At 42.1% G+C, this 20,011-nt stretch overlaps 1 non-coding gene across 1 annotated transcript; it reads left to right on the forward strand.

The window, feature by feature from the left end:
• The first annotated feature begins 10,428 nt into the window (after positions 1–10,428).
• Positions 10,429–10,547, forward strand: LOC145413558 (5S ribosomal RNA). Its single transcript, XR_013899743.1, has one exon. It is a non-coding gene; the product is annotated as a 5S ribosomal RNA (ribosomal RNA).
• Positions 10,548–20,011: the final 9,464 nt, after the last annotated feature.

The following is a 20,011-nucleotide window of genomic DNA, read 5'->3' on the forward strand; positions in this document are numbered from 1 at the left end:
ATATCTGTGTGTGTTTGTGGGCGGCTGTGCTTGTCTGTGGGTGTTTGTGTCTGGGTTTGTTTGTGGATGCTTGTGTGTGGGTGCTTGTGTCTGTGTGTGTTTGTGGGTGCTTGTGTCTGTGTTTGTTTGTGGATGCTTGTGTCTGGGTGTGATTGTGGGTGCTTGTGAGAAATAAGAATAGAAAAAGAATAATAAAGATGAAGGAAGAGGCAGGCAACATTACATCAAGTGAGTGAAGAGAGAAACCTGTACTGTACACAGGAAAAATCATCTGATAAATTACCAATATGCTGGGAATCGAACCAGGGACTCTCAGGTGAGAGCCAGGCAGCATACCACTACACCACGACCAGGTAAAAGTTACCTTACGTTGTCACAATCTTGTAACCAACGTCCCTCCGCCACTTGCCGTAAGTTGGGATAGATTAAAAGCATCTACTTGCCCGAGTGCCAGGGGGTTAACTCATCCTCTTGATGCCCACAGTGGTGTAGTGGTATGCCGCCTGGCTCTCACCTGAGAGTCCCTGGTTCGATTCCCAGCATATTGGTAATTTGTCAGATGATTTTTCCTGTGTACAGTACAGGTTTCTCTCTTCATTCTGACTTGCCATAAGTGCTTGGGATAGATTAAAAGCATGTACTTGCCCGAGTGCCAGGGGGTTAACTCATCCTCTTGATGCCCACAGTGGGGGCGGAGGGACGTTGGTTACAAGATTGTGACAACGCGAGTTAACTTTTACCTGGTCGTGGTGTAGTGGTATGCTGCCTGGCTCTCACCTGAGAGTCCCTGGTTCGATTCCCAGCATATTGGTAATTCAGATCAAGTGAGTGAATGATGGTCGCCATCCCCTACCACGCTAAATAAAAGCTGATGTTAATTAGAACGAAAATAGGCCAAGGTAAATGTGCTATAATTACACAAAATGGGACGAACAGTGAGAGGAATGTGGAAGACCAAGGATGAATCCTGAATGTAAATAAAGGAGTTGGTTTAAGAAAGGGTTTCAGGCGAGACAGCAGGTACTTCTGGAAGAACTGAACGGAGGGGTCGTAGATGATACAAGGGGACCTGAGGAATTTTGGGTATCCAGATTACACGTTCATCAACTATATGTGGGCGTGTGTGCTCTAATAGGTTTGGTGATTGGGGGTACGTGATTTAACCCTTTGAAAACGGAAGAGCAGTCGCAAGCTGAATAAAATCATTTGGTATTAGCAAACCAACAGTAAAGCATTATAACACTGAGGCTGTAGCAAAAAATAATGTGATAAAATAAACAGCAAAGCATTATAACACTGAGGCTGCAGCAAAAAATAATGAGATAATATACACAACTATTCATAGCGGTGCTGTCAAAGGTACCGTATATATGAATAATGAAAATAACACAGGTAACGTTAACCCTGATACTAACAGTCACGCAACAAGGGTAGAAATTACAGTAAGAACAGAACTAGCAGCATCGAAAAGTATAACATCACTAACGGTACCGACAATTCCCCGCCACACACACACACACACACACACACACACACACACACACACACACACACACACACACACACACACACTAAAGTGCTTACAGTGAGACAGCCAGCATGGAGATCGAGAACGAGTCGGAATGTAAAAACATAGGTAGGGCAGGTGGTCAGCTGCTCATTGCTGGCCAGGTGGCCCAAACCTGACTGTCGTTCACAAAGTGACTTGCCATAATTAGATTCTTTATCCTGCCTGCTCTGTCCTTCCTATTAAACTTCCTGGGAGTTGTTTCCCACAAACATTTAATCCACTTCAATTCAAATCCAGTTGTTATAAATATTTTATGAATGGAGGATGCCTTTAGGCACATGGACTTATTTTTTTTCCCTTTGTGTACAGTACATTCATTATCTGTATAAAAAAAATGTACCTGAGAGAAGGAAATGATTGTACGTTTATTTTCTAAACAAGGTGGTGTTGTGGCCACATACAAGGCCATGAAGTGACCCAGTACACCAGTCCTGGGAGGGGCTGTGGTCTGTAGACTGCCACCGCCCATCTGGGTCCGGATTTGGCACACATATAAACATATTGCAAGGTTAGTAATATCAAATTACCTAGACCTCGTGATGATTAATGTATTTATCTATTAATAGCCTGACATCTTGCGAATGCGAAGAAAAAAATGTAGCCTATCCTTCGATATTTTTTTAATTTAGGCACTCACTGAAGAACAAACACGAACAACACATTAATTTTTACCGTTGACCACAGCTGGTCCTTACTGATTAGCAACCCAAGACATTCATCAGACTCTCTGAATCTGGGTTTGTAACTTGGAACGTCAGAGTGAAGGGAACCATTTATTTTTGTCCCTAACCTTTTGTGACAGTACTGATGGAAGCTGTATGGAAATTTATATGCTGGACTTATTTTTGCCAATGAGATGAAGCGATGTGTGTGTGTGTGTGTGTGTGTGTGTGTGTGTGTGTGTGTGTGTGTGTGTGTGTTTAAATTTATCAACTTTTCGTTAATGTTGCGACCCCGCTTTGGATGTCGTAATCAATGAAAATGACAAGTACGATATGCAGTGACGAAAAAGAAAATTACTAAGCAGATACTGTATGCCAAAAAGAAAAGGAATCGATAAAATCAAATAAATGACCTTTATACAGCTGAAGTCAACTACATCTTATCACCAACACATTCCCTTTCACATCTCCAAGCAGAGAAAAGTATCAACACCTCAACACCCATTTATAACACGCATAATTCCTTCCATATAAGTCGGTAAGTAACAGGTGAAGGAGATGATACTATGGAGCAAAAGCAAGACACACCTGCAATAGGCAAAAGTAGGTCCACTATCTCATCATCCACATACTCCCTTTCATGTCTCCTGCCAAGGTTAACTACCACCACATCATGACCATTTTACAGTACAAATAATTCCTTTCACAGCTGGCGTTAAGAGAAAGATGGTGATAATACTGTGGAATACCAGGAAGACACAGGCCACAGGAGGGAGTAAGTACTGCCAGCTCATCACCATTTTGTGGTAAACAGATATCCTTTCACATTACCTGGCGTAATTTAACAGGCGCACTGGCGGTGCAGGTGATGTGAGAGCGGATGATGGGACAATTAGTTACCGTGTCAGCAACAAAGGTAAGACAGAGGTCGCTTACCAAGGGCGCTGGAGGTTAGTGAACAGTTATTCCAAGACAAAAGCGGCTTTGGGTGACTAGGGCCTGTATTCTCGTCGGTTGAGGAAGCTCCCTAACACCATTTCTTAGGCGATTTATCGTTCTTATTGCACTTCATTGTCCACTTCTGTGTTGCATAAAGGCTTCCAATATCGCCATACTCTGCATAAATAACGTACAAAAAGATTTTAACCAGTAAAACTCCTTTGTCGGCGAGGTACAAGTGAGGCCATTTAAATCCGAAAGCACTGAAATGTCGCCTTACACCCCGAGGATGCCTAGAGTATGTTGATGGCTATCTGCCTACCAAGTTTCATGCCTTACGACAAACTGTCTGGCCTGTGGCCCACTTTTGAAAATTTTCGACATGCTGCACTTGGCGCGTGTCACGTGCCACGTGCACCGCCTGGGTGAGATGAAACCTGTCAAAAACAAATCTTTAAGAACCGGGCTACCATATGGTGGACACCACGCAGTGCTCGGCCCTGCGGTTGCTAAGATATAAGCTTCTCAAAAGCGTTACGGTCGGGCCGGGCCAGGTTGGCCTGCGCATATGAGAAAATGCCACTACTTAACGAGAGACTCGTGAGGGCTTTGCCCTCACTCGTAACCACCCATACCCAAATATAAATCGATAAGAAAGAGGTGTTAGAAACCTTCCTTAACCGACGAAAATATGAGTCTAGGAATGCACAAATATGGTTCTTCTTAACCCGGTACCCTGAGACGGCTTCAGGGGATGCCCACATGGATGATGCTCTTTTGTTTCATCTTTGTTGTACCGCTAGCCCGTCCATCATGAATACTAAGAACATATATTAATCCCTGATAATATCTGCTCTCTCTCTCTCTCTCTCTCTCTCTCTCTCTCTCTCTCTCTCTCTCTCTCTCTCTCTCTCTCTCTCTCTCTCTCTCTCTCTCTCTCTCTCTTCGTAATCATTTTTCCCAGACAGGGTATGAGGTAGGATGGATGGACAAGCCAGGCGAGTTGAGCAGCTAATAATATCAACTACTTAATCATCCCTTCCACGCCCTCAGAACTTCTACAATACGCAATTTTCAGACGCTATATCCAGCCTGGCACTAACGATAATAAAGTCCATCCCGACATTAATCATATCCACTCCCTCCTTCGATTAGAAGAGAATTGACAGATGTCTATAACAGTCTGTGATCCACTCAAGAAGCGGTCTGCAGAATCACATGCCTCCCCCTCTCACTATGAAACTGCAAAACTGACTACAAAACGACATTCCCCTGAAGTATAAAATAACTTAACAGTTAAAACACACACACACACACACACACACACACACACACACACACACAATACACACACACACACACACACACACACACAATACACACACACACACAGCCATCTCTCCTTCCACTGCCCAATACCCTCCTTCCTATCACATCCCTCTCGCCTCCTCTCCCCAGTTAATTTCTTACCACGTTCACCCCGGCCAGCTCAGCACTTCTCCCCTTTCTTCAACTCCACTTCCACTTCTTTCCCAGCAACTCTCTTCCCACGCCTCATGTTTCCTTGCACCTGAGCCTCGCGTAACTACAACCATTCTTCTTCCACGTCTCCCGTTCTCTTGTCATCGTCTTTATCTCATATTTCCATTCCAAACCCAATCACTCACTCCATTTACCAACTCACTCACTTGCTTATCATCATCATCATCATCACCACTACCACCATCCTAACCCCCGATTCGTCATACCTCATGCCTTACCTGGCGATCTTCTCACGTACCTTTCACATTCTTGGTCATTCTCCTTTCGGGACTTTGGCGAATGCTTTGCCATTGCATTTTACATCTCAAAAGTTTTCGATCGAGTCTGGCATAAATCTTTAATTTCCAAACTGCCATCTTACGGTTTCTATCCTTTTATCTGTGCCTTCAACTATAGCTTCCTTTCTGGTCGTTCTATAGCCGCTGTTGTAGACGGCCATCGTTCTTCTCCTAGATTTATCAACAGTGGTGTTGCTCAAGGCTCTGTTCTATCACCAATTTTCTTCCTTTTATTCATCAATGACTTTCTAAGCTGTACATCTAACCCTATCCACTCGTACGCTAACGATTCCACGTTTCACCTTTCCATTCGGTTCCAGCAACCTCCATCTCAGCAGTTACTTCTCCTAACAAGGGATGAGGCCATAGCGCACCTAATGTCTGACTTGGCTCGTATCTCTGACTGGGGTAAAAACAATCCTGTTGTTTTTAATGCATCAAAGACTCAGTTTTTACACCTAGCCACCAGTCAAAATCTTCCACAGGAGTACCACTAATGTTTAATAATATCCAGCTCAATCCTGCATCATCCTTCAACATGCTTGGTGTTTCATTCACTCGGAACTTATCTTGGAAAGATCATATTGCATCTCGTGTAAAATCTGCTTCCAAGAGATTAGGATGCTAAGCCGACTCCGTACCTTCTTTACCCCTGCACCGTTGTTGACTTTATACACGGGTTTTATTCGCCCCTGTTTACTGTAGAGTACACCTCTCATGTGTGGTGAGGCTCCCCACATACAGCTCTTCTCAATAGGGTGGAGTCAAAGGCTTTTCGTTTCATCAACTCTCCTCCTCTTACTGGCTCCCTTCAATCTTAGTCTCTTTGCTGCACTGTTGCATCTTTATCTCTTTTCTATCGCTGCTTCAATGGCCACTGCTTCTCTGAGCTGTTTGCTCGCATCCCTCCACCTCTATGACGGGCGCGTAGCACCCGTCTAGTAACAAACTCTCATCCCTTTTCTCTCCAACTCTCTAATGCAAGAGTTAACCGTTACTCCCAGTCCTTCATTTATGCAACAGGTCAACTCTGGAACTGTCACCCTTTGTCTGTATTCCCTACTTCCTATGATCTCCAGTCTTTCAAACGCAGTGTCCAGGCATCTCGAAATGAACGGATCTTGAATTTGGCTCTCTTTTGTATCTTTTTTGTTTTTTCTTGGAAGGAACTGTTTGCTGGCTCCTGGCCTTTGGTTCCTTCATCTTCGCATAAAAAACAAAAAAAAATCCACGTAAGCCTACCTAAGATTTTTTTTTTTTCTGCAAGAGAGAAGGAACCAAAGGCCAGGAGCCCGCAAATAGTTCCTTCCAAGAAAAAAAAAAAAAAACAATACAAAAGAGAGCCAAATTCAAGATCCGTTGATTTCGAGATGCCTGGACACACTGAGTTTGAAAGACTGGTGATCATAGGAATTAGGGGAAGTGGGGAGATTTATGGCAAGGTTCTTTAATCCGTGATGAAATATGAATCAAAGGAGAAGTAAATCACAGAAAGGGATAATACTGAAGCAGCGCATCATAATATACTGGTGACTAAGATATTAGTAACTAGCATCTCATGATTGGCGACCGGAGAGGCAGGACCTGTTCGTTAGTTTTTGCTCGTCATCTCCACCGACTTGCTTGGCGTATCACGGCTAAGATCTGTGACCATATACAGGCGAGGAACGCTGGCTTATTAGCTCTCTGGTGGTAGTGGCGTGAGGAAAGGGAGTGGAAAGGTGAAGGAGTGGGCAGGGAGGTGTATGGTGTGTTATGAGGGATGATGTGAGCTGAAACATTTAGGAAGGAATGTGTGAGCAAGATGGCTGTATATTGTAGGACACGTGGTTGAGACTCGGATACGTGTGTAGTGATGAGTGTGGAATGACGTGTATATAGGAATATGCAGCTAGTAATGTGGTACATGGGTTAGAAATATGGTACGTGGGTTAGTTAGGTGCAGGCTGTTACAAGGATAAGAGTGCTGAGATGTGCAAACAGGACGATGTGGGTAGAAATGTTTGACTTTTGGGTTAGTTATCTGCTGGCTGTGTCAGCCTAGTAGGAACAGATACTGTGAAGTGGGATGAGTAAGTGGGAATGCATGTGTAAGGAACTAGGGGTAGGTAAGGACAAGTGTTGTAGTAAGGTTTGGGATGTGTAGATGGAAAGGTGAAGACACTGACATAAGCCTAAATAGGGATATGAGAGCAGAAAAATGAAGAATGCACGAGTGGAAATCAATGATTAAAGGGAGTCGATAGTCAAACAGAATGCGAAGGTGTGCCGAGGATGCCCGTATAAACGCCTAAATAGGGAAATTAAGGAAGACTGATGGAGATGGGAAGTAGTACTTATCGGAAAGTGGATCACTCACCCTGAATGGAATTGCGTGATGTAGGGATGCGTTGAAGATAAGCATAGTTAGGGATTAGAGGATAGAAAAATGAAAGCAGGATTTGTAGAAATCACTGGTTACTCACTCAAAGTGAAATGGTGTGGCAATAATGCGTGTGGGGAGAATTCAAACAGAGAAATTTTGCGTAAGGTGGATGATGTGTTAGAAATGTTCATGAAAGGATGTGCAAGGGGAGATATACGAAGAGATGTTTGACTCAGGATGTGCTGAGTACTATATAAATAAATGATGGTTATGTTAGGATATCTGAATAAGGAAATACAGTAAGGAATGCAAGATAAAGAGACACCTAGCAAGTATACAGAAGCAGGGGTATATAGATATATTGCACGGCAAGGATTATATAATTATATATAGTTTGGCTGAACTACGCAGTAGCTTTCTACACAACAGAATGTAAGTAGGGACGTCTGTGTACAGCTATAAATATAGCATTGACAGCACGCCTCAAATCGGTTTGTTAACGATAAAACCTAGACGCGCGCGAGCACACACACACACACACACACACACACACACACACACACACACACACACACACACACACACAAACACACACACACACACACACACACACACACACAAACACACCGCTCAAAACATAACATCCGGTTTCGTTCCGCGAAAGTAAGTGTATTAATAAACGCGGCTGGCCATAAGTCTAGACAAAGAGTGGACAGCAAACTACGTGGTCCGAGAGGTGGCGGTGGCAACGGTAGTGGTGGTTGTGGTACTTACAACCTCAGACTCATCTTAATGTGAAGTCAGTGAAGTACAAGCAGAAGATGCCTTCCTCCTGGAGCTCTCCATCCTCCTTTTGGGGCATGGGGAAGGAGCTAAATTAAGAGAGGTTTGCATAACCAGGCACTGGAGGAGCACGACTGATGCATCCCCCTCCAGCACTAGCTTAGTACCAGTCAGATAGGAGACACGGAGAGGAGGTTGCAATGGGTTGGACAGGGCAGGGAAGGACAAAGTGGAAAGAAAATTGATAGGAGATAGATGAGGAGAGAGGGGTTAGAGGAAAGTGATGGGTGAACAGAGGAGTTGGTGTGAAGGTACAGTTGTAGGACTACATAATAGATAGATAGATAAATAGATAGACAGAGAGACAGATAGAAGCAGGGAGTCAGATGATGAGAAGGTGTTGTGTCTGCGAGAATCGAGCAGTGCTAAACATGCTTACACACTCTTAACACTGAGGAAAGCTGACGACAGCGGCCAGTAAGGAGATGATGCAGTTAGCTGTCAGCAGTCCTCTCGTGAACAAAGACCTAGTCCACCCACGAGGAACACACGTGACACACCCCTGCTACACCAGATTTTAGGAAAGAGAGTTTAGAAGGAGACAGGCGACCCTAGAGACAGGTCACGGGAGAAGGGCTTAGCGATTTGAGAGAGAGAGACAGATAGCGAGACAGGGAGGTAGCTACCCGGGACTTATACTCGTTCCGTGTGAGAGACTTGTTAATATTTCCAAGACAAATAAAAATAGTCCCATACTATTCTTTACCTCTCCTGTCACTACATGACATTTGGTGGGGAAGCTACTACAAGATATAAAAGCCGCTCGACCACAAGTCTAAAATATACTTCTCTACAAGTAACTACAAAGTCTTTATGACATTTGGTAGCAGTGAACGTATACGAACCTCGTCTACGAATCAACATTAAATTCCTACAAAATATCAAGATTGAAAACAAGAATATCTCTCTCAACCAACAACACAACCGGCTCCTGACGCTTCTCTCCATCCAGCCCCCTCCGTCTCCCAGATCATCATGCTGATGCAGAGGTCAAGAGATCACACGACGCCTTGCAAGTAGCTTAACGACAAACCAGCAAATCTGCGGACATCGTCTCCGAATTAAAAGCAAATTTCTACAAAAGCAACCGAGACTCTACAAGATTAGCTTCAGTTCTACAGTGAATCACTACAAAATCTATAATCTTCACGTAACTTCAAGCAGCAACAAGAAGAATATAAAACAAAGCAAGTAAAGAAGAGGAAAAAGGACCACAAATACCTCGAGGAAGAACAACAAAACAAACGAAGAGTGAGACACGACTCATAACCACCAGACCTCATCGCTACTCATTCACTCACCACAGCTACCAGTGTGGGAAGTTGAGGTCATCATGCGTGCTTGCTGAACAGACGCCACGTCAGTCAACACACCACCTGCACCACCACTCACACCATTCCCACCACGGTAAAAATTAGTGAGTTACATAGTTACTTCATTTATACAATACACAGTGATAGACAATAAGCTTCTGCACAAACATATAAAACGTGCTGTATAGTTACAGCTTAAATACACATACTTATTTCAGTTATATGCATAACTCAAACAGTAAATAATCACCAACAATAAATATTCTACATTCATTTATTATAACATTTATTTACTACCAACGAGTGTTACCATTTATACCTACATAAAATACGTGTTTCATACATACAACTATACATTATTACATCTATAAGGTAATAAAGAAAATATACCATCACAGTTACTCAGTGAGCAATTAAAATAACTGTATTAAACATTTATTAATTAAAGCTACCTAGTGGAAACATATAAATTAAGTTACAAGGTAAACTAGAGAAAAAAAAATGGCCAACACAAATGCCGTTAGCAAGAGTGAACATCTTCAACACAATCGTGAAGACAATGATTTCCACACAGTGCTGACACACATATTACCCACGATAGGTACAGGTGAACCACAAATCAGTGTGTATAGTTAATACTGTATATAGTGTATATATATATATATATTTTTTATATAAAATAACAAAATATGGGACTATATAATATCATTTTATACTCTCTGTGCAATATACACTAAACTTTAAAAAAGTATCTCAAGGAAATTAGCCAGTAATTATGCAACCATGAACATGGAAAAAGCGTACACAAGCGAAGAAAAACAAACTATAGAAAATCAATACAAAAAAAAAAAAAAAAAAGTAAAACAGAAAAAAGAGAAATAGAGTAAGATCACATAACAAACAAATGAAAATAAGTGCAAACGGCCATGCCACGTTGAGTACACCGCTTCCCGTCCGATCAGCGAAGTTAAGTAACGTTGGGTCTGGTTAGTACTTGGATGGGTGACCGCCTGGGAACACCAGATGCTGTTGGCATCCCTACGTGTCAAGTGGGGTTGGTGGAGGATTAGTGCCCCTCCCTGTAAAACAATTAACTCTAAGCCCTTGACCACCCCGTTTGGGATACATGGCGTCTGGCAATGGATGGATGGATGGTTACTACATATGCCAAAATACCACATAAACTACAAACAAAAAAGCAAATTGTGTCTCCACAAACAAGTGGCATGACACATCATCACTATCATCGACCGCAGCATATGTTAGGACTGCAGTTATTACAATTATGTTACACTTATTACAATTATGTAACTACAAACAATACTACAAACAATACGAAGTATGTACCATTTCTGTGACAGTTGCATTAACAAGATGTAACTTTTATGTAACTTTAACTACAATTTTGTAACTACAAACGATATGTAACAATTATGTAACGACAAACGATTGCATTATGTTACACTAACTACAATTATGTACCTACAAACGATATGTAACAATTATGAAACGACAAACGATTGCATTATGTTACACTTTGCCAATTATGTAACAGTTGCATTAACAAGATGTAACTTTTATGTAACTTTAACTACAATTATAAGGCCAAGACACTTATGTAATAGTTGCATTAACAAAATGTAACTACAATTATAAGGCCAACACAATTATGCATTAACACAATATTTTGTAACAATTCATAAAATGTTACAATTATGTAGTACCACAATGTTAGTACAATATTATAAGTCATACAATTATAGCACAACTCTGTATTACCAGTATCATCATACAAGTTAGGTGAAATATTAGACATTACTAAAGTGATACCTCAAATATGTAATGTATAACCTAGCAGTATTACCATTGCACAATTATATGCGTACGTCTGTTGTACATGCACGTCTTACAAAGTGTTATACAACAACCATTGCATTTATTCAAATATGTATATAACTTGTTTAAAATGTATTATTACTGAATAATCACTATTTACTATAAATATTATATGTATACAATATTATGTTACTTTACAATATTATATATTTCACTTAATTAGCTTATAAGTTCATTATAATGTGTATGTAGTATGTATTAATATATTATAACTATTAAATGTCGATGGTACGCCATTTTCGCGCGACCGAGCAGATGTAGGACTACATAATAGATAGATAGATAAATAGATAGATAGAGAGACAGATAGAAGCAGGGAGTCAGATGATGAGAAGGTGTTGTGTCTGCGAGAATCGAGCAGTGCTAAACATGCTTACACACTCTTAACACTGAGGAAAGCTGACGACAGCGGCCAGTAAGGAGATGATGCAGTTAGCTGTCAGCAGTCCTCTCGTGAACAAAGACCTAGTCCACCCACGAGGAACACACGTGACACACCCCTGCTACACCAGATTTTAGGAAAGAGAGTTTAGAAGGAGACAAGCGACCCTAGAGACAGGTCGCGGGAGAAGGGCTTAGCGATTTGAGAGAGAGAGACAGATAGCGAGACAGGGAGGTAGCTACCCGGGACTTATACTCTTTCCGTGTGAGAGACTTGTTAATATTTCCAAGACAAATAAAAATAGTCCCATACTATTCTTTACCTCTCCTGTCACTACATGACATTTGGTGGGGAAGCTACTACAAGATATAAAAGCCGCTCGACCACAAGTCTAAAATATACTTCTCTACAAGTAACTACAAAGTCTTTATGACACAGTCGTCAAACTTTCCACCTGGGCCACCTAGCCGCGAGAGGCGGGTAACGGGTGCTGGCAACAGTGTAACTGTTTGTTCGTGTGTACATGCTCGACGAAAGTTCGGATCATCAGCACTCTTCGTCCGTAGTGAACCTCCTTCAGAGTCATAATAGATGGCTGGGTATGTAGTTGGGTGGGGAGAAAAATGTCTCAGGAGTAAGGCGGCTCTCCCATCGGCTCAGTCAGTTGCATGAAACTGGTCACACTGAAAATTGTTGTGTGCCACAGGTCGCGCTGACCAAGGCCAAATAAATGACTATATTAGTTTTATAATAAGGTAATGTATATAACGTGATATAAATATATACTATTATATATAGTGCAATAATATATACTATGCTTATTTGGCCTTGGTCCGTGCAACCTGTGGCACGCAACAATTCCATGCTACCGATTTCTGCAACTGGTCGAGCCGGTGGGAAAGTTGCTTAAGGGAGGAGCTTGGCATAGTGACGGCCAGGGCAGGCGCCGGACGGGGGGGGGAGGGGTTATACGATAGTCATACCGCCAGTTATAATGACTGCCGAACAAGTTATTGAGATCCATTAGCATTCTACTAAATATCTGCATTCTTAACAATACTAAACATTTCATTTTCCACGCTGTTTTTACATTGTTACCATATATACTGGAATAGCTCCAGGTCTCTCTCTCTCTCTCTCTCTCTCTCTCTCTCTCTCTCTCTCTCTCTCTCTCTCTCTCTCTCTCTCTCTCTCTCTTTCCTTATATAAGTAATTCCATTTCATTGGGTTATCACTTGATACATTATCTGTATAGGTTGAAGAGGAATGCATTTACCTAACATCTACGTCCAGTTACAAGTAAGATTACCTGCCATATTGACATCATGAATGACACTGACCAATAAACACTAGGATGATGTTCAGACACTGTTACCGGTTGCTTATTTCCTCGTTGGTAGTACTTCAGGTAGATGCTTTTATGCGTTCTGTGGTGCACCACGAAGAGGGTAAGAGGTTAAAATACTGTCACCTCAACAGGCAGAGTGTATGCACACTGTTGTCGAATGTGGCGATTATATCAGCTATGAGAATGACTTACTGTATCATATTTCATATGACTATGGTCATAACCGCACACCTTTATAGTCCATTCATCTAAACAATGACTGAATTACACATTACAAGGAAAACTGATTGTGAACGGTGCCGCTTATGTGTGAGGCCACACATTTACACGCTCATCGAATATTCACCGAACAACATTATCTCACATTATAGCAAGATGAAGACACCACCTCTCCATCACAGTATGCAAAAGCTTCCAGTCATTTTAAGCACAATTGCTATTGAATCATGAATTGTTGAGACATTTATATCACCATTGCCTGTGATATTATTTATGTGATTGGTAAATGCAACATAACGAACATGAAATCATCATTACAGGCTGGAACACTTTTTTTTTTTTTTTTTTAAATACCACGAACCTACCCGGTAGGCGCTTTAGCGCCCGTCACCGAGGCCCGGGGTGCGAGGATATGCGATGTTGGTTGCTGACTGGCTGCTACTAAGACCTAGGTCATAAGATAAGGGTTTGGTGTTTAATAGGAGAAACCCATTTCTCCTGACGGGGGTGGAACTACGTCACAAGGATCGGCAGGCGGAAGCGTTAACTACCACGTCACGCACAGTACTGTTTCACATATTTGATATATATCATCTGTTAAAACAATTGCTGTGTTTGCGTTGCAAGCCAAGTGATCCACGTAATGATTAAGTGATGATATGCTTAAATTTTCTTTTGCTAACGAAATAATCGACATTGAGATGCATATTATTTACATTAATAAATGTAAATTGGGGGAGGCGGTGGCTCAGTCGGTAGAGAGGTGGCCTGCAGTCCTAACGGACCCAAGTTCAAATCCCCGCTGGGGCAGGGAACAGTTTAGGGATTTTAATTTAATAAAATCAGACTTTACTGATCTGCCAGCAGACCCGCCGATATGTCGTAAAAATACCCCCGCTAAAACCAATACACCAGTCCTGTATGAGACAGCCCTAGCATGTATTCAATAAGGACGGTGGGTATTAGTGCCGAAGTGGTGAAATGTAGAGCTGTATAGAATGCAGGAGGACTACTGGGCCTTGACAGCAGGCTGTGAAGCCTATGCCCAGAGTCGGACACGTAAAAAAAAAAGAAAAAAAAAAAGTTGCCCGTTACTGGACATTTCTTAACCTACAACAAAACATACATTATGGTGTAACTGAACAAAAACACATGTATTAAGTGACATACCTCTACACTGACATACTTACATCGTAAATTACTACCCTGAACCCTGACTAGCTGACTCGAGGCAGTATTCTGCCTCAACGAACGAGTTTCAACCTCCGACACCTACAGTTCCTATCTCTCCTATTTAGTTTAAGTTAATATCCAGCCAATGAGTAATCCTGTAACGATTTATGACCTAACTTACCTAATCAATTCTCGTATTAAGAGTGGTATTTCAATAGATTTAATCGAGACCGGCCCAGGACTGGCGAATGCAAAAAGAACGGTCAGACATCTGTATCAATTTTCCTACCGTAATTGCCGGTCACACGACGGTTCCTCCCCCCAGTATCAGTAGACAATTTTTAGCCATGGGTTTATCATGTAATTATGAAAAAGAATACGTTTATAAATATGTAATATATGTAAAGATGCGGTCTTTCAGATTATTTTACTTATTGTTTTTAATGCTCGCATTATTCAGTACTTTCAAGATGTTCCTTTGAAATTCTGTCGGCTAAAAATTGTCAACTGAATATTGGGATGAACTCTGAGGTTCACTACGGAAGACGAGAGTTGATGATCCGAACTTTCGTCGAGCATGTACACACGAACAAACAGATACATTGTTGCCAGCACCCGTTACCCACCTCTCGCGGCTAGGTGGCCCAGGTGGAAAGTTTGGCGACTGTACAAAGAAGTACGAGGGAAAGTAAGTAACAACAAGTCTTTGGTCCAACCAAGAACATTTATTACAAAGTAGGATATGATCCATTTTCTAGGAGCGTGCCGTAGGGATTGGAAAACAGTAAATGTTTCCCCTCCCCCTCCACCAACCTCTTGAGCCGAAAACGGCAAAACATAGTGGGAAGACCGAGATGCAGTGCAGAAAACTGTTATAGAAATTTCATCTGAAGGGGCATGTGGAAAACATTTTCCATACAGTGTTCAAAGGAAGCAACTTTAGGTGCACAACTACAGGTATGTCCTACCCCATGAGTTCAACAAGAAAAATACTTTTCCATTATTCAGTCAGAAACGAGGATGCGGATGTGGAAGAAGTGTGGTGTGGTGTGGTGTGGTGTGGGAATGTGGCAGAATCTGGTGTGATGTGGTGTGGGTGGGTATGATTTGGCGCAGGGGTGTGATAAAAGCTGGCTGAGGTGGAAGGCGGGTGTAGAGTGAAGGTCTGGTGTTGTGGTGCTTTCATACATTGAAAAGAACAAAGTTGGCGCCAACATGGGAGAATTGAACAAAAGACATCGGTGGGAAGAGGAGGTTTAAATGCTGCTCGCTGAGTACAGCCTTGTCTTGGATATATTGGTGATCACAACACAACGATGATGATGTTGGAAGTGGAGATGGTGGCGACGACGACGACGATGATAGCGACGACAGCGAAGATACTGCAGTAAAAAAGGAGGAGACAGGCAGGGTGCAGTACCTGGCATCATAAAGCTACGCGAAAAATATGACTAATAATTACCAAACCGCCACTTCGAGAACACGGCTCCTGAAAGTGGGTCGGTGGAGCCTGCAGCATCTACATCACCCCTCACAACCCACAGAAAATGAAATCCGCAAAGGTAATTGAAAACGGTGATAAATAGCGACAGAAACACCAGCCAGGGATACTGTTTCTGTCTCATCCAAGCCATACAATCAGGCCGGGGAATCAGGGAATTATTGAGACTTCAGGGGAGGAAAAAAGGTGCTTGTTGACTGGGGTAAACCTGGAGCTGATCATAGACTGCAGGTGATATCAGAGTGGGGAATCTATCTGCCATATCGTGAAGAAAAACATGTGAAAAAAAAAAAAAAGAAGAAAACTAATATTGTACAGTCTGAGAGAGAGAGAAGAGACAGACGAAGAAAAGCAAAGGAGAGAGAATGGACAAGAATGAATGAGAAAAAAGGAGAAAGGAGAAGGGATATAAGAAAGGCAAGGGGGGATTGGGAAGAAAAGGAGAGACAGAATGGACAGGAAGAATGGAAAAAGGGAAGGGGGAAGAGAAGAGAAATAAGAGAAGCAGAGGGATGAGGAAAGAAGGCGAGAAATGCAATTGGGAGAGAGAGAAGAGAAGAAAAACGTAAAGGGGATGGGAAAAACGAAAGGGTGATAAAGAAATGGATAGGAACAATAAAGGAAAAGAAAGCACAGAAGAAATAAGAGGCCAGGAGAGTAACGAGACAGGGAGAAAGAAGTAAGAATGGAGCAAGAAACAAGAGGAAGTGTTCATAGATATGGACTTTCAGCCTAAAAACTGCATACACTGAGAGTAGACAACTTTGGTCTGCAATCCTGAGGCGTGATAATGACCGGGTGTAGAAAATGGATATGGTTCTGTTAATGTGGCGAGGTGATGGTGCATTATACAGGAGTGAAGGGGCGAGGGGGTTATGAGACAGGGAGGAAAAAGAGGGCAGAGGATAAAGGAAGAGATGGGAGGAACATGAAAAGCAAAACGAACGAAGAAAGGGGTAAAGAGAGAGAGAAAGGAGGGATGGGAAGGAGAAGGGGACATGGAGAGGGAGATAGGAGGTCCAGTGGTACACCCCTTCCTATACCGTACTCTTTCCGAGGCAGTCCAGAATTTTTGACAATGTCAACTGGTAACATTTAAGATATTTGCAGACAAACCTACCTAACATATGTAAGGAAATTCACTGAAAACCAAGGAATTACTGTAAACAAACAAAAAGAGCATTTAATTTAACTCTGACCCTGACTATCGACCGAAAATTCTCAAAATCGAACTATTTATTCCTGTTAGATTTTTTACCCTTCCAAGTTTAATCGAAATCTGATCAGAACCGCTTTAGTTTAGCTTGGCCGTTGACATGTTGTTTTCAAAATGGAATCTCCTCATCCTTGGCTAACCCTCAGTTCTTTCACCAAGATTGATTTTAATCGATTCAAAACTATCTGAGCTACAGAGTCGAATATTTGAACTTACTGTGTGCCCTTTACCTCTGACTACTTATTCTTCCATATCGAATTCCTTCATCCCTGCCCTAGCCAAAATCCTGCAAACAGGTGTGATTAAAACTGGACAATAACTGCTGAAGATGACCGCAATATGTGTCTAAGACCTTCCATCTATTGTTCTAAATAACAACAGGTCATCCTCTACGTTTATACTCTACCCTTTCCTCACGTTAGGTTTAAACAGGAGCAAAACTGCTTTAGTTATTTTGTTCACAAACACACGTATGTCGAGCTCTGACCTAGCTCTGTGATTCTGACTTTTGACTGATTGTTCTCAAAATCGACCCCTTTGCTTCTGGTTTAACTTGAACTCTTCCACCAAGTTTGGTATAATCAGGATCAAAACTGCGTAATTTTTAATTGCCATGTGGCCTTGACCTACGGCAAACTGGTCTTTAAAACGATGCGTCAACCTCTTGGCTGACCCTGAACATTTTACCAAGACTGGTTAAAGCTCAATAAAAACTGTTTGAGTTAGTAATCATGTAAAAGCACACACACACACACACACACACACACACACACACACACACACACACACACACACACACACACACACACACACACACACACACACACACAAAATATTCCACTCACAGCGCTTCAAGCACACGCGATTGCAAACATGCAGCCTCCCTTCATCTTCGGAAACAAAGACAAACTGTCCCTCTGTCGAACGTGTAATCGTCTTTTCATGTTTGTTAAACATCAGCAACACACATCAACAACGAACTCTTTCAAAACACTTGTTGCTTAACTTTCTGGGAGGCGAAACTCCCCTTCTGATTGCCCGATGGTAACAGGTAACTGAAATTTACCGGACTGGCAATCAGGATGTGTGGGTTGGATGGTGGAAGTGGTGGGAGGGGAATTTAATGATTGTACTGGGTGGTAAGAGGCTAGGTTAAAGGATGAGTGATATTAAGATGACAGAAATACTCGCCTATCTTCCAATTTAACTTAAGCTAACTTAATATAAAGAAACCTAACCTAACATATGTAAACTCAACCTGCCATGACTACCTTTACATAGAATATGCAGTACCTAATTTCTTGTATCATTTATACTACCATTCCTATTGTGGTTCTTTCACTTTATCCGCCATCTTCACTCTTTATTCATTAATACTTCCACGCATTTAGTTACAGGCTCTGTCAACGTTATTTCCCAGTCCCCTTGATATCGTCCTTTTCTCATTAATCATAATCTCATGAAACTTCAGTCCCAAATTACATACTCCATTCTTATGCATGTTCACTTCATTTCCTCTTCTCTGTGTCACCCTAACTATCATCTTGTTCATTCCTTTGCCACTGTTCTTCCTCGTTTCTCTCTCAGATTCCATTCCTCTCCTAGGCTACCCACCCCCCTCCACCACTGCCAGTCCTAATGCCTTTCCATCCACTTAGGTATGCACTGACAACCTTCATTTCCCCATTATCTCCTGCTGCCCTTACACTTCTTCCCTTAGCTGTGTACTGACCATCCTGATTACTCCATAACCTCTTGTTGCCTTTATACCTATCCTTCTTCTGGCTATGTAATGTCAACCTTCAGTTCTCCCGTACCTCCTGCTGCCCTGCTTCCTTCCCCTATCCTGGTCTTGAACTGGCAACCCCACTTCTCCATTACCTCCTGCTGCCCTGTCTCCTGGCCTCCTCTTGCTCACTGGGACCTATTCACTCTACGTAACGCGATCAGTACAGTTTATAGGCCTCCTCCAAGCTGAACATGAAACTTTGGTTATAGCGACACTTTGATAAGAAAGACACCATCAGGTTCTAAGGTTAATAAAACTTCTTAAATAATCTTCGCTGCCAAGGGTTTCTCGTAAGTTGAACAAATCTGCCTGGGATATCAAGATCAAGCAAGTCATGGTAAGTATATTTCCTCTCGCTTCCAGACCACATTTTCGAGGTACAAAGTCTCCACCAGGGCCACAGTGTCCATCCAAAAAGTACCGGTTCACACTTCAAACGAGACGATCCAACACCACAGACGCTGGCCATCGCAAAATGTCTAATGATTCCACCCCACGATGGCAGGTTTACTTTCATGGGAATGTATTGTATCGCATGCTTTTGACATTTCCTTGTCAGCACTGTTGTCATATAATATTCAGATTAACTGGTATCTTTGTTGGACACCACGACCTCTATTAATAATTTCGGATATCATCAGAGCCTTCTTGCACCATAACAACTGGAGATGGTGTACGTAAACTGTAGGTGGCAGACTGGTGATGAAATTATCGATGTTAAAGTGATTCAGGGGTTAGAGGTAATATAATGGTATTTAAGTATTACCGAATGAATAGATGTGCATTGATGTGTGTGTGTGTGTGTGTGTATGTGTGTGTGTGTGTGTGTGTGTGTGTGTGTGTGTGTGTGTGTGTGTGTGTGTGTGTGTGTGTGTGTGTGTGTGTGTGTGTGTGCGTGCGCGCGCGCACTGACTATCTGCTGTATGTTATTGGCTTCATTTATTCATTATTCTTCTCTATAAATATTTTATTGCA

This window comes from Coenobita brevimanus, chromosome 96, assembly GCF_032717465.1.
Source record: "Coenobita brevimanus isolate Jiangsu-jjx chromosome 96, ASM3271746v2, whole genome shotgun sequence".
In the NCBI taxonomy this organism is placed as follows: Eukaryota; Metazoa; Arthropoda; class Malacostraca; order Decapoda; family Coenobitidae; genus Coenobita; species Coenobita brevimanus.